A 5,073-nucleotide genomic window follows, 5' to 3' on the forward strand; every position below is an offset into this window, starting at 1 on the left:
CCGTCTGGCCCCGCCGTCTGTCGACCTTTCTCTCTCACTGTCTGTCTCTCTCGTTACATCCCTGTCTCCCTCCTGTTTAACTCCCCCGTTTGTCACCCTCTCTGTCTCCCCAGTCTTGCTCTCTCCCTCCTTAACATTTCTGTGTCTGTCTGATTCGTCTGTTCTATTTCTGTCTTGCCCGTTTCCCTCTGCTGTATCTCTCTCCCCTTCTACATTCTCCCGTCTGTCTACCACCATCAGCCTCACCCACTCTGTTTCCTTCTTTTACATTTTCAGTCGGTTATCTCGACCACACGGTCTGTCGCTCTCTCTCTACCACCACTGTAGGTCTCTCTCTCTCTCTCTCTCTGTCCCCAGCCCCTATCTATCTCCTTCCTATCTCTCGTCTGTCTTTCTCTCACTCTCTCTGTTGCCCCTCTGGCTCACCAGTTTGCCTGCTCCCGTCGACACCGTCTCAGCCTTTGTCTTTGTAACATATCATCTATCTACCGCAGCCTCTCGCAATGCACCATTCTTCCAGTCAATCTCTATCCCAACACACCCAATTTGTTGCTCTCACACGCTGTCCCTCGCTCCCCCAGCTCGTTTTCTTTGTCTACCACGTCGTTTTCTCCGTGTCTTTCCGGGTCTGTTTTCTGCCCATTTCTCTCCCACGTCTGTCCCACTCTAACCCTCTGTACGTCTACTCACTTCTGTCTATCCACAGCTGTCTCCCCATCTCTCATTCACTCTGTCACCGCCAAATGTTTATCTCTCTTTACCTCGCCGATCTGCCTATCTGACTCCGCCTTCTGGTTCTCTCCCTCTTTCTCCCCACGTCTATCTGCCTGCTGTCTCTTCATCACTCTCACTCTGTTTCACCCATCGATTACCCCGCCGTCTGCCTCTGTCTCCATATCTCTCTCTGTCGACCTCTTTCCCTGTGTCCAAGGTTTAAAAAAAAAATAAAATCAGAAATGTGGGCGTCGCTACCAAGGCCTTCCTTCCTTTATTGCCCTTCTGAAACTGCCCCGGAGAAGGTGGTGTTGAGCCGACTATTTGTAACCGCTGCAGTCCGTGTGATGAAGAGACTCCCGCAGTGCCGACTTTGTCGCTGCAGTTTGATTCAACTGAGTGTTTCGCTGGGCCATTGTCGAGGGCATTGAAGTGTCAACCACATTGCTCTCCGTCTGGAATCACGGAAAGCCCAGACCAGGAAAGGACGGCATATTTCATCCCCAAAAGGACATTAGTGAACAAGATGGATTATTACGACAATCCAGTACTATCATGGTCATTTCTGATACTAGCTCTTCAAATCAAGATTCATGTAATTAACTCAATTTAAACTCTTCAGCTGCCGTGGCAGGATTTGAACTTACCTCTCGGCGATCTTCAGACATGGCCTCTGGATTAGTAGTTCAGTAACATTCCCACTCTGCTACAGTATGGTTTCTCTCTCTCTCTCTCTCAGTGTTTTGTCGGTCTGTCGCCTCCTTCTTTCTCCCCCACCTGCCTCTCTCTGTCTTGCCATCTGTCTTTTTCCACCGCCTGTCTCCATCACTCTATCTCTCTCCCCACCCACCTACCCGTGTCTGTCTCTCGCTCTGATCCGCCGTATGTCCCTCTCATTCTGCCTCCTCGTATGTCTTTCTGGTCATGTCTCTCCTGTATGCCTCTCTCTCTCTCTATGTCTCCTCATCTGACTGCCGTTGCTGTCTGCCCCATCTGTATCTCTCGCCGTTTTGCCCTGTTTGCCTCGATTGTTTCACCAAACTCTCTATTTATCTGTCTCTTACACGTCTGTCTCACCCGCTCTCTCTCACTCTCACTGCCTCACCCCACCTTCTGTCTCTCTCTCTTTAACTCTATCTGAGCCCAGTGTGTTATCTTTCTGGCTAACCCCCGTCTGCCTCCCCTGTCTGTCAATTACTGACCCCTTCCACCATGCAAACCCGTCTGCCCCTGTCTGTCGCTCTCTATTTGCCTTCCGTCAGTCTTCCGTTTCTGCCTCCCCTGTCTGTCCCCCTCACATTATTCTCCGCCGCCTGCCTCCTCCCTTCTGCCTTCCACGTCTATCACTCTCTTTGTCACGCATCATATCTCCAACCCACCCAGTTTTTCTCCATCCGTTTCTCACCCTGTCGGTCGGTCTTGCCGCCCCCTCACCTCAGTATTGTCGCTCTCTATATCCCCCACCATAATAAACTCACCCTGTCTCCCCTCCCCCTAGGCTGTCACTCTCTCTCTCTCTCTTTCAAAATCTGTCTGCCTCGCTTTCTGTCTCTCCGGACTGTCTCCTCTCCATGAAAACCACCTGTCTGTCTCTCTCTTTCTGTGACATGCATATAACTGTGTCCCCCTGCCTATCTATCTCTCTGTCACCTTTACCAGGCTTAAGATTTTGAAGGAGATTTTCTAGGCAAGAGTTGGAAAAATAGCGCAAATCTCCGACGGCAATAACCCTTCTCTCAGGGAATGCTTTGGATCTGTCAAAAGCCATTTTGACTGTCCCAGTGCCGGCTTTCAGCGCACGCACATCGCGCTCTGAGAAGCGCACTTGAGAGGCCTCGACGGGTGTGTGCTGACATCATACGTGCCCTTAGAGACCGCAATTGTTGGAAGTTTGGCAGGCTCTCTGTTGCCATGTATTTCCCTTAGTCTGAATCAAACGTGACAAGTTATCAATGGCGATTGCAATAATTATTAATCTTTCACAGAATGTTATGAAATTAATTGAATAAGCTTCATTTTAATATAATAAATCCCGGAATGGGCATCGAACCTGTACCGACGAGGAGAGAGCGCTGCATCCTAACCACTAGGTGGCGGTCACAGGGGTGAGTAAACGTTGATGTCAAGAACTCGTGAACCAGTTAGGCGGCCTCTGTGAGAATGGTTAAAGGGAGAATGTTCAAAGTAAACTAGTCGCAACAGCAATGAACCGCAATAAAAAAATCAGCCAAAACCTGTGTTTTTTCCCGGCAGACATGGCGGAAATTAAACGGCGGAAGTGAACCATTTTAATGATTGAATGTCATTTGGGACTGGCTCGTTTTATTAATTGTAAAAAAAATTATTTATCTTAAAGAGTTGGATATTTCATTGCAGTCCTCTGCTGTTGCGACTTTACCAGAACAACAACAACAATTTAGCTACCAGATTAATGCGTGGTATCCGGATTGGTTTCAATACCCACAAACTGGCGCTTGGGATTACAATATCGGACCGTATCTGGATTGCATTGTTGACGCTCCATATCAATGACATTTAATGACAACCCCGTCATCAGAAATCTTTCCAGAGATGCTGCCTGACTGGCTGAGTATATCCAACATTTTCTGATTTCATTTCAGATTTACAGGATTCGCAGTGCATTGCTTTTGAAACTAAAAAGTAACATAAGTTGAGGTCATTGGGATTCGAAAGTCAGTACCATTCTGCAACGGCAAATGTGAGTCATGCGTGGTGTGTATCCTCCCTTCTGCCAGATAAAGAACATCACTGAATGGGTGCAGAACATTTTGAGGGGCGAATGGGAGCTGCTTAAGTCGTGATCTATGTGCTAACCACTGACATAAGGAAAGAAGGGGATGAGTTTCTTCAGTCAGAGTTTCAGGTGCAATTGAGGAAATTAATGAGCAGGACCACAAAGGTATTCTATGGATTATTCCCAGTGCCTCGCGCTATTGAGGTTGGAAAAAGCAACGTATGTCTGGATAAAAGGTGCACGAGGTTGGGCTACAGAATCCGGGGCATTTGGACCAGTTCTGGCGCAGGAGAGACCTGTTGCAGTAGGTCGAGTTGTACATCAATCGAGTTAGGACCAATGTCCACGCGGGAAGTTTAACAACTGGGGCGGGTGTGGGGTTGAACTAATTTGGCAGTAGATTTGTGTACCAGGATGAAACATCTGTAGCTGTTGTAATTATGCATTATACACAATTCCAAACGATTATTAAAATAAACTATAGCAGTGAACGTGGCCTCAGACAGCGCATTTCGGCCCTACCTTGGGAAACGATATACCACGGCTCGGCAAAACCTTCCCTTACACCGAGCACAAGCACAGGAAACAAAGGCACAGCATAATTTGCTGAGGACCGCAGAGAGTAAAATGTTCTTCGATCAGTGATAGCTCTAAATATATTTTGGTGTTTCTGTGTTAAGTTGCAATTTGTTCTGTGGGTTATAAATATATTTCGTATATCTGTTTTAGTGTTTATGTATTTGAATGCAACATAGTTATTCATAATAGTATTGTGGAGCATGTGTGTTTGTTATAAATGTATTTTCTGTGTACATCTTTGCATCTTGTAAACACCTCGCAAATAAACGTAAATACAATTATAGCACCGAGATACTTAGAGATAAATTCATAATAACACATATATGAACACAAATAATTTGATTATCAATGTTCCACACAATTTAATTTGCAACTCACAGCTAGATGCACAAATATATATTATAAATTTCCCGCATGGACACCGAAATTCATTACAAATAACAATATATTACAAAAAAAATAAAACACGTCTACGGCGAGAATCTATGGAGTCTCAATAACTGAAGGCTTCTTGCAGAGAGCCGGCATAGACACGATGGGTTGAAAAGCTTCCTTCTGTGTTGAATGATTCGATGATTCTTTGTCTTCTTCCTTGTGAGACAGGTAGGACAGGCAGCTGTATGATGGGAGCACAAAGACCACAAAACATGCAGCTCTAGTGGCGCAATCGGTTAGCGCGCGGTACTTATATGACAGTACAGGCTTGGGAAATGCCGAGGTTGTGAGTTCGAGCCTCACCTGGAGCAGCCGAGGCTTTTGCATGTGATGTTTGTACCTTTCGAGTCTGAGGCCGTTTTCTCTTTATCCATTTCTCTTGTCTATTCCGCCATGTACCACGGTGCTTTCTGTCTCTCTCGTTGCAGTTATCTCAATGTGAATCTGTGGATTATATCTGAATGAATAGCCGTGCCTTTTGCCCACATTAAATAAATGAGGTGATCAAACAATTATTCATCTGTCACTAGGGAGCGAATGAACCAACATTTATAAGAAGATATAGTTTATCGTAAATATAACATTCCCTC

The 5,073-nt window shown here is 45.9% G+C and overlaps 1 non-coding gene across 1 annotated transcript; it reads left to right on the forward strand.

The window, feature by feature from the left end:
* Nucleotides 1–4,700: 4,700 nt before the first annotated feature.
* On the forward strand, nt 4,701–4,794 carry trnai-uau (transfer RNA isoleucine (anticodon UAU)). The gene is made up of 2 exons: nt 4,701–4,738; nt 4,759–4,794. It is a non-coding gene; the product is annotated as a tRNA-Ile (tRNA).
* Nucleotides 4,795–5,073: the final 279 nt, after the last annotated feature.

The sequence above is a fragment of the Pristiophorus japonicus genome, unplaced genomic scaffold (genome assembly GCF_044704955.1).
Source record: "Pristiophorus japonicus isolate sPriJap1 unplaced genomic scaffold, sPriJap1.hap1 HAP1_SCAFFOLD_109, whole genome shotgun sequence".
Taxonomy (NCBI): domain Eukaryota; kingdom Metazoa; phylum Chordata; class Chondrichthyes; family Pristiophoridae; genus Pristiophorus; species Pristiophorus japonicus.